Source organism: Telmatherina bonti, assembly GCF_933228915.1.
Source record: "Telmatherina bonti genome assembly, chromosome: 5".
NCBI lineage: Eukaryota > Metazoa > Chordata > Actinopteri > Atheriniformes > Telmatherinidae > Telmatherina > Telmatherina bonti.
This window is the reverse complement of record NC_136623.1, coordinates 35,113,263-35,124,212: the sequence shown is the minus strand read 5'-3', so window position 1 is coordinate 35,124,212 and position 10,950 is coordinate 35,113,263.

The window sequence follows — 10,950 nt, the reverse complement described above, 5'->3', positions numbered from 1 at the left end:
AACATCAACCACTATTATGAGTTTGTTTATTCTCAGTAAAATCATTATCATTAATCCAACTGTTAACAAAGTTAGGGATCACAATCTTTACTCTTAGCCCAGTGTGACTTAAGAGTGGGAGCTGCTTTTTTTTTTTATTGCTAACAAAAGTAATGCAGGACTTCACCTTTGGCAAACACAATTCATTTTAAGGAATGCTACATGGTAGAGAGTTTTAAGGCTGTGACTGACCAGATGTAGTTTTTCCAAGACCATTAAACATCACTTCACTGCCTTTGTTCTCTGCACAAACAAGCTTGTCCTGAACATGCACACATGTATAAGTATGTGTTGCAGTGTCACCCTGTACAGAAATACCACAAGTGATAACCTGTGGTTTGGGTGATCACAATGACAACACATTGCGTGTGTGAAAAAATAAACCATCTGTAAAACATGTGTGATCGCAGATGAATTACATGCAAAGCACGAGTTTCAACCACGTGGGATTCCCATGTGAAACAGATAAAAACATGTGAACTATTATAAGAAGCACATGGCATTCACTTGAAAAATAAAGATCATAGTTTCATGACTACAAATGCTTTCTTCTTAATACCATTGCAACCATGTGGATCGTGGATCATGGTCTGTGAACATCCTGTACTTTGAATAAAACACTGTAACTGTGTCTGTGTGAGCATATTGTCAGTAGATACAAAACTCCGTTCTCTCATGTGAAAGTGGAACGTGACCTTGCTGAGAAGATAACACAGTTTTAACACATGCTGAACAACTGTTTTTTAGTCCGCTCTGAGCTCACGTTCGGTTCACGTCATGTTGTCTTCAGTGTTTGTGCTGAAAGTGAACTCCTTGTAAGAAAACATTACCCTACCGCCGTTCTGTTGGTCTGTCGTTCCTGTTTTAAAGGTTGACGTATTTTTATCCAACAGTAACCACATTTGTAAAACACCTGGAATTACCACGTGGAAGCTCACATATGATTTACATGTGAACAACGTATGTAAAGGAGTCATTCATGTGAAACAAATGGAAGCCACATTACTAACCACATATGAATGACGTGTAAAAAAACCATTGAACTACATGGGAAATACAAGAAAATCACCTGTTAAAAAACATGCAAAACACACAAATGAATCACATATTTCACATGATTGCACACAAGCCACATGTACATCACATCTGAAACAAGTGAAATGTAGAAATGACACATACACACATGGACACACAAACATGCATTTCTTCTGCACATTTGAACAGAAAAGTTTCTCATGAGCAACTTCTTCAGAGCAGAGTTGTACTTCATCCGTCAGCATCTTTGTTTAATGCATCTTTTTCCAGATCAAACCTTCCTGCCTCTCATTTTTCATTGATCTCAGGGATGCAGGTACTGCAGTAAAGGAATTACACTAAGTTACTTGACACAACTTAAAACTGTTTACTGCAATGATTTATTCAGGTTAAGCAAAAGCTCAGCAGCTGGTAAGTGGCTTCAGTTTGCAAAAAAATAGAACCTATGCAAAAGGGATCGAGAGTAAATTGGTTTTAAAGGAAATTGACTCACAGAAATATTGAGTAAGCAGTGACTGCAGCCGCATATTGTTTCAGCAGGAGAAACCTAGAGACCTGCTGGGCCTATCAGAAAACAGCTCCGTGTTTGATAAATACACAGAGGCACAGGAGGAATATTTCCTTATTAGAAATTCAAAATCCCTCCAGGAAGAATATTGGACACAATAAATCATTTAGCACGGCTGGCCGCCTTTACTAATACCGTTGAATCAGCAAAGCACAGCAGAGTCTTATATGACCATCAATTATTAATGCAGGCTAACGTTATTAGCATTTTCCTCTCAGTTGCTGAGAGACATGGAGGTGGATGGATGGATGGATGGATGGATGGATGGATGGATGGATGGACAGATAGATTGGATGGATGGATGGATGGATGGATGGATGGACGGATGGACGGATGGATGGATGGATGGATGGATGGATGGATTGATTGATGGATGGACAGATAGATTGGATGGATGGATGGATGGATGGATGGATGGATAAATGGATGGATGGATGGATGGATGGATAATGGATGGATAAATGGGTGGATGGATGGATGGATGGATAATGGATGGATAAATGGGTGGATGGATGGATGGATGGATTTTGGGCTTTTCCTTGCATGGATCATCTCCTGCCCTGGTCTCTAATCTTGGAGTCTAACTAAGTACATCCTGGATGGAATCTGACATAGATTATGAGGTGATTATTTATGGAGACTTTTTAATTAAAAGAAAAACTGCTTATTAAGAATCCTCAGTTCCCTCATTAATTGCAGGCAGAGGAAGAGTCTGTGTTGTTATAGAGTTGGCAGGGTGCACTAATGAGGAGGTGGAGGTGGGGGATGGCATAGATGTTGATTAGTTAGGAAAATAATAGAGAAACAATAGTGTGGTTGAGGGAGGTGTCAGAGATATTTTACAACATTATTATCAGATGTGTGTTAGATGCTTCATGATCTAGATAAAACCACAGTTTTATTCTCCCAGAAACACAATCAGCACTTTGTTGCAGCTGGCGTTGTGTCAAAGTGCTTTATAAATAAAGTTGAGTTGACTCAGTATATGGCATATACAGCAGCTGACATCATCAAACAGGTTAAGTCTCTAAGGCTGCTATAATGTGGACATTTATAACATTTCAGGACTATTTTTTAGGTCTAACATGGTCTATTTCAATACTTTGCAGTCATAGTTAAGAAAACACATGTGAGATTTGTTAAGCTATGTAAATATTATACATTGTAGATAAAAGATAGATGGAGCCTCTGCAATGTCACCTGTAGGTTTCTGAAAAGCTGAGGCGAAGCTCACTGGGCAGTTTCCACCACGAAGAGGTAGAGCTGAGAGGGGGGCTTGAGTCTTTCTGCAGTCTTTCTACAGTCATTTAGCAGACGCGTTTATCCAAAGCGACTTACATATGAGTGAGAACAACACAAGCAGGAAATCAAACAGTAGAGGTCATCGTAGGAAGGTGCTGGTGGACTGTCCAGTTGGACGCAGGTCCTTCCACGAAGTGCTACAGGCTTTTTTATTTGTTGTTGTTTACTCCCTTCGCACCCCATAATCTCACCTATGTTAGAATACAAAGAATTAATATAAAGTTTGTGGCAAAGAACTGGGCTAAGTTCTCCAACTTTTCAACAAATATAGCTATACTAAGTGTAGAAGAGCTGAGTCTTCAGCTTGCCCTTGAAATTAGACAGGGACTCTGCAGAGCGGACAGAGTTTGGGAGATCATTCCACCACCGTGGCACAACAGAGGAAAAGAGTCTGGCTAGTTATTTAGTCCCACATATTGGTGGTAACACGAGGCGTTGTTCACTGGTGGAACGTAGCCATCGAGACGGAGTGTAGGTCTGGATTAGGGAGTGAAGGTAGGTGGGAGTAGTTTGAGTTATTGTTTTGTAAGCCAGACGCAAAGCAGTTGAGTGTGGTGGCCGACCTGCCTTTAGCTAAGAGCTAACTTAGCTAACCTGGAGCTAATGGGAGCTCACCAAACAACAAAGGTAAAAATCACAGTCTAGCTACATTCTGCCTTCTTGCAGCAGGCTACCAGTTACCTGTCAATTGAAAGGACACGCACACAAGCAGACTTTTGAGATGTACTTGGTTATAAACAGAGGGGTTATAAAAAAAAAAATCACTTCCCACCCAACAGTTGTCATGAATGCAAACCTGACCTTTTAAACCTAAAATGTTTTTTGAACCAGGCTGTAAACATGTTTACTTCTGTGAAGTTGGTATTTTTGCTCTGTTTTGGAGTCCCTAGTGGATAAGGGTGGAACTACAACTTTACTTTTACCGCTGGGGTTGCTGCTTGGTAAATGTTAACATATGTGTGACTAGTGAAGTATAAATGTAGATGGCACATGACACAAATGAAAAAAGTTACTGCTCCACTTAAGAAACACAATCAGGATAAATCTGAATATCTTTTTGGACAGATGTGGCTGTCAGATAACAAAACAAACAATATGTTAACATTATTTCTGCACAAGCAAATTTTGATAAAGAAAAGCAGAGCAAAATGAGAGAAGTTTAGTGCAGATAGTTCAGGCATGGACTACAAAATAGTCATTTTAGCACTTAGCATTTAGTCTCACAACTGGAGGACTCAGTGTTTTCATTGGTTAATAAGAGGATGCTGGAAATAACAGTAGCTGTGAGATAAACTCATGAGGAATCAACACAACATTCAACATTTAATTCTCCCAAAGCTTTCATCGAGTCGGTTTTCTGCTTTTTTCAAATTAGAGGAAAAAACAAGGACAAGGACAAATAACGTTAATGATCACTGGTGAAACAGCTTTTCAGAAATGTTGCTGATCCCTAAAAGAGAAAAAAAAACTGACTCAAGGCCAACATTTTTCTGTCCTTATCTGTACATAAGAGCTTTTCAATTTGAAAGGCAGTTCCTTGGTAACACAGCCCCTACAAGTTACATCCTTCTTACATTCAGAAAACATAAGCCTAACATCACATCTTCAGTTATACCCAACACTCTGTTAAAATACAAAAATCTTAAATATCTAGTTGCTCCCAGCCTTCTACGTGACTTCCATTCATCGTGGGATGTTTGTTGTTGTCCTTATCAAACACTCAGAGTCTGCTTGATGATGCGGAGGACATTAAAAGGGATCTTTATGGAAACTTTGATGGGTCAGTGCAGTGAAGACGTCAGATCATGTAGCATCATGGAAATGAAGCCGGTGAGGATCTCTGCCTGACTTAATATAGAGTACCATTACATAGACCTGCACGAGTCTCAAACAAATACGTAGGGATGAGCTTAGAGCAGATAATAGAATAGTTTGTATTGGATGGCTTTTATGTGTTCTGTGGCTCCAAAAATGTAAATAAAGTAAAAAAAAGACCAAATGCAAATTGGTTCTAACAGAGCAAACATGTTAGTCACATGACTGATCGCATGAATAATCAGCCGTTTGCACCTCCAGGGAATAAGCAGGACTGATGCCAGCTGATCAAAAGAATCTTATCTAGGAAATATTGTTGATCTTTTTTTCCTTTTTTCCGACGTATAACACTGTTTAATATCAGATACATGTAATGCAGCCTGTTTTAACGTCTTCTATTGACACAACTCAGCCCAGATCATTTCCTCCAGATCATCTGAAAACTCTGTGGAAATACTTACACACAACGAGGACTGTAGAATGTAAACAGTCATTTTCTTTTTCTTTTTTCTGCACCAAAGTCTCTCTGCTTTCATCTTTCAGCATCATTACACTAATGAACCAACTACAAACCTGAAATGATGCAGTCGATTCTAATTTCAGGAAGATCTTTTTACTAATATCAAGACTTAAAATGTCTCTTTCCTTTTTATTATCTTGTTTTCAAACTTGATAAGATCCAAACTCCTTTTTCAATGCAACAAAAGAAGATTTTCAACACACGGCTGAATTTTAATGAATCACGTTTTCGGTGTGCTTCATGACTCTGGACTCTTGCCAGCAGTGCTCTGCAGCTTGCTACATAAGTAAACTTCAAGGACGATGAGAAATCAGAGCTTTACGTAAAAACAAACAACACTATACATGAGAGAGACGGACTCTTTTGGCCCTACACTTCTCATCTGTACCATCTTGTGGTAAAAGAGTCTGAGACAAGCGGTGTCTGGAGGAAGCTCTCGTGTGAATCACATCATAAAAAAGAAAATATTACACTTTGAAAAATGACAAACCAATGGAGCATGAAAGCATGCATTGCCAAACAGCAATTACCGTTTCTTCCCACAGCCCCTGCAGAGAAACTCCGCACAGAGCACATCCACCACGCCTGTGTACACAAGCAGCATCATGAATTAACCAGCAGCTACCCATCCAAACTTCCTCCATGGCTCAGCCCAGTTGGGAATGGTTTGATGCAGAAGGCCGGGGCGTCCAGCTGGTGCCGCCTTCAGAGCTGGACGCTGCTGTTTTGCATAAAGTTGTTGAATTGAAATGTAATTGTTGTAGCATAATTCCAGAAAGTCTTTCACACCAGTTAAACCAGGTCTGGAAATCACCAGTTTACCCTGAGAGAGGGGGAGGGGGAGGGTTGAGGTCAGGCTGCACACACACAGAGACAGAGATGAACCAGTGGCCTGCTACTGGAACTCTCATATTGTCTCAGTCCAACAATGCAGCAGCTGGCACAAACAGGGAGCTATTTAACAGCCACCAATTGATGCTATGCCACCAGGTGCTACTGTGTGCCTTTCCCATCCTCATTTTATGCATCAGCAGAATTTCCTTTGCCTTTATTTCCATCGCTCAAATGCTGGAAAACAGGAGGGGGGTGGTGGTTCTGCCATAAAAGCTGATATTTACACCCAGCTCCTGAAACGGGGCGGCATGAAAGGTGTGACATCGTACTTCACACACAGCAAAGACAGATAGATACCTCATTTCCTGCTGCCTTTTCCCATCTCACTCGTGGTACCACTGAGACACATCTGCGCTCTGCGTTGCGTGTGTCTTCGTGCATATTGTGCGCGTTTATGCATGTTTGCATGTGCACAGAGATACAGACGCCACCGGGTGCCTACATCTGCAGGAGTGTGCGTTTCACAGCGTTTCTCAGTATCTGTGTGGATTGTGAGCACCAGAAATAACACACTTTCATGGGACCTTTTAAATGGACACCATCTGTCTCTATCAGGGAAGGCTTTGGGAAAACGAACGCTTCGGCTCAGATGCTTTTTGCCGGCAGAAATGATCCGGCATCAGTATTCTGGACGTAGAAGAAACGAAAACTGTGAGATGCATTTGATATGATCAAAAATAATATTTTCCTCTTCTTCAGCAGCTGGGAAAGTGGGTGGAAAAGCTGCATTTTCAGGGATCTAAATTCTGGTTAAGTATCATATTTACACTGTAGGGATGTGCAGACTACAGGGTACAAAACCTTTATCTCATGTGAATACGACTCTCCATGGTGTTCCAGTGTAAACAAAGCGCACACTGACAAAGAGCAGCACCTGGGCAAACTCCCCTCAGCCTGCGCTCACATTGAAAGCTTATCTTTTACTGTAATGGCCTCCTTCTCCACTGTAATTCAGTATTCACCTCTATTGTTTCCTTACAGCACAAACCACCTGAACTGCAGCCACAACTGATGCACCTGTGCTCCTGTTCACCTGCAGTGTGTGCTATCTGTATTGCTTGCCCGGCTGTTCATTAGGAAGTCAATCATCCTGCCTCTTTGGCCGTGTTTCCGTCTACCTGTCTGTCCTCCCGCCTGTCATTTACACTACATGTCTGACAGCTGTCAGGCCGACTTTCTCCCTCCCTCCGTCTGAAACCTCCCTGCCTTCCTGTCAGGCACACTGAAGCAGACGCAGACGTGATGTGATGGCCACACTGTCTGATAGCCCCCAGATCCGTCATGCTTTAACTGGGCTTGACTGTGGATGAGCCTCTAAACTGCCTGCTACAATAAGGGACACGTCCAAGAGAATGGGTTTGACCCTGCAGGTCATCTCACAGATTAAGCCTGTTGGAGGGAAGCGCTGGGTAGGCTCACAGACTATTCACACCTCAATAAAACACACACACACTGCGCCACATTCACTACAATTTGATCACATCACGGATGGAAGTTTGTGTGTGTGTGTGTAAAGACCAACCAATGATTTGTCTATGCGGCACATGTGTTTTATGTTGGTGATCACCTGTGTTCTATGCAGCCAAAGCAGGCCTCACACACATATACACAAACACACAGAGGGCTGGAGAAGACACCCCTGGGTTTTCTCCTGACTTTAAGCCTCTCTAATCCCCGAGAAAGATTTGCAACAGTTTGACGTAATCCTTTTGCATTTCAACCCTCCTCACTCCCAAATGCCTCATATGCCGTAGCTTTGCCAACAATGCACGTTTGATAGCTTGATGTAATTAAAGTTGTTAAAGGCTCTCCAACAATAAAACTGTTTACTCGTTTTTAACACTGCATGTGCACGCTGGTTTATGATTTATGCAGTTAATGGGATGCATAACAGCTCATATTGCACAGCGACGGTCCAAATCTGGGCTGAGAAGTTTTTATCCACGTAATCATTTTTATTTATTACATGTTGTATTAAAGCGGATGCAACCAGTACTTCTGATTATTAGTTGTTATGATGAATGGCATATCTGAATTAACCTCAAATGTCAGATGTGCACATGTTCTCTCTTTGTGCACATGTTCTTTCTTTGTGTTAATGTTCTCTCTTTGTGCACATGTTCTTTCTTTGTGCACATGTTCTCTCTTTGTGCACATGTTCTTTCTTTGTGTACATGTTCTTTCTTTGTGCACATGTTCTCTCTTTGTGCACGTTCTTTCTTTGTGTTAATGTTCTCTCTTTGTGCACATGTTCTTTCTTTGTGCACATGTTCTCTCTTTGTGCACATGTTCTTTCTTTGTGTACATGTTCTTTCTTTGTGCACATGTTCTCTCTTTGTGCACATGTTCTCTCTTTGTGCACGTTCTTTCTTTGTGTTAATGTTCTTTCTTTGTGCACATGTTCTCTCTTTGTGCACATGTTTTCTCTGTGCACATGTTCTTTCTTTGTGTACATGTTCTCTGGGTGCTCTGGCTTCCTCCCATCATACAAAGACACATATATGTTAATTACTTGGTAACTCTGTTGTGAATGTTTGTCTGTCAGTGATGGACCGGCGACCCGTCCAGGGGACATCTGCCTCTCGCCTGGTGATTGCTGGGATAGGCTCCAGCTTCCCCATGACCCTGAATTGGACGAAGCGGCTCAGAAAATGGATGGATGGATGAATGTAAAGTTTGTGTTGCCATGTGCGAAAAAAGGGCTTCATAAACTAAATTTATTTGATGCTATTTAAATTAAACTCAGCCAGAAATCAAACCTGTCTAAGATTGTTAGCAGTGATTAAAGATAAATTTATGAACTGTGGGATTTTATTGTTATGTTGCTTCTGTCAAGTTCTTTAATCTTTTGTCAATTTTTTGTTATGCTTTATTTTGTAGTTTTTTCACCTCGTGCTTTCTGTTTCCTGCATCCTGTCTTTAATTTTCAGACCTGTTTCTTGTTTTATAATCAGTCTTTCTGTATGTTTGCTTCATGTCATCCTATAAATTTTCAGCACATTGTGTGTCAGTTCGTTCCAGAGACTTTCTGTGAAGCTGTTTGTCTTTTGTTGAATAAAATCACTCATCCGCCTCTGGATCCTTCCACCTCCAGCGTCCATAATCCATGACAAACAAAGAAAAGCTACAACCCAAATATATCATAAACCGAAATCTTACATGCAGAATTATTTGGGAAAGTAAAGGTCTGACAAAAATATGCTGATTTCCTCCCTCAAACAAAATGAAATGCACATGAATAAGCAAATTGTTCAGATGTTTTTCTACCTGTGATTGTCTTCATCTGCTTTAATGTTCACTAAATGAAATGACCTTTTAAAAAGAATCTACATGGAAATGTTCTGCATAAAGGCCCAAAGTGCACAAATAAATATCTTTAGAAAAAAATGTTGTAGCATGTTTATTTAAACCACTATGCCTAAACTACATAAGTTTTTCCTGCTGGGTCTCAGGAGATAAATGAAGAAAAACGCTTTTGACAACAATCCAGAGTGCATGCGTAGCTCTACAGAGTTGTGAGTAGCTGAGCTTGATAAAGAGGAGTGTTTTCATCTGCTTCCATGCTATCAGCTGTCAGCGGTGTCATGTTAGTCGCAGCAGTTTGTGTCCTACCTGTACGCGCTCTTTACTCAACACGCTGGAAAAGGAAGCGCAAGTGTTAGAGATTTGTCAGCCCACATCCAGGGAGAATAAGTTCGCTGTCACTCACCATCTGTATCATCTAACACACAAACAAGACTGTGTGAAAAATGATGTCATGTTATGAAAGAGATGCTGCAAAGTCGCTGCTGTTTGATTGAAAACTGCAGTTCATGTGTTACGAGGATTAAAGCCGTTCAGATTCAGTGTTTTTGTTTGACTTTCTCTCTTTATCACTGAGGATTTATACACTTTCTGGTCGCAGCCATTGATAACAATGACGGTGATTGTTCTCACTCTTGTGTGTCTTATTTACACTTCCTGTCGGGTGACACTCCGTCTCTATCAACACCTTCCGCAGCACTGCAGGCGTAGTACATCATTTGTCCTGTCATCACAGAGACCTCTTCCTAAACCATGGTGAAAAGATTATTTTCACAACATGTGTGTTAGCATGCAGTTTGTTCTTTTTCATCCCCCAGCAGTTGTTCAGCAGCTGCTGAGATTGATCCTGTTAACACGTTAGAAACAAACAGCAAGTTGGACCATAATGTTTTTCTGGCTGATTTGTCAGCAGTATAGCTGAAACAATCAGTCGTTTAATCTGGAGGCTAAGTGAGAAAATAAAGCAGCAACATAAAAAAAGCTGGTTTTATTATGAGGAATGTGAGGATGTGCTACTTCTTCCTCACCACGTGATTCATTAACAAACTGTCACATGAAAACATTTACATTAAAGACGTTTTGCGCTTCTAAATTTAACTTTATGTTTTTTATTTCATCGATCTTCAGTCGCCTTGCAGGGTGCAGAAGCTCAGACTTCACTTTCTTCAGCAGCTTCTTCCAGCACGTCTGGGGAAATCTCGAGGCAGTCCTCAGCTGACCAAGAGTCATAGGGCACATCGGCATCAGGCTTTTGGTTCCAATCCCAGTCGATTTGCTCGGAAAGTCTGGAAATGTAAACGCACCAAACAAACAAATTCTTAACCCCTTCAAGTGGACCGATACAGGAGGCGGACTACAAAGTCACAATAAAAGTTACTTCCTGCACTCGGTGTGGCGTTGCATGGCGTAGCATCCAGACATCTCTGCTTTAGAGAGAACTTGCATCTATGATCTTGTTCTATCAGTTCCTGCT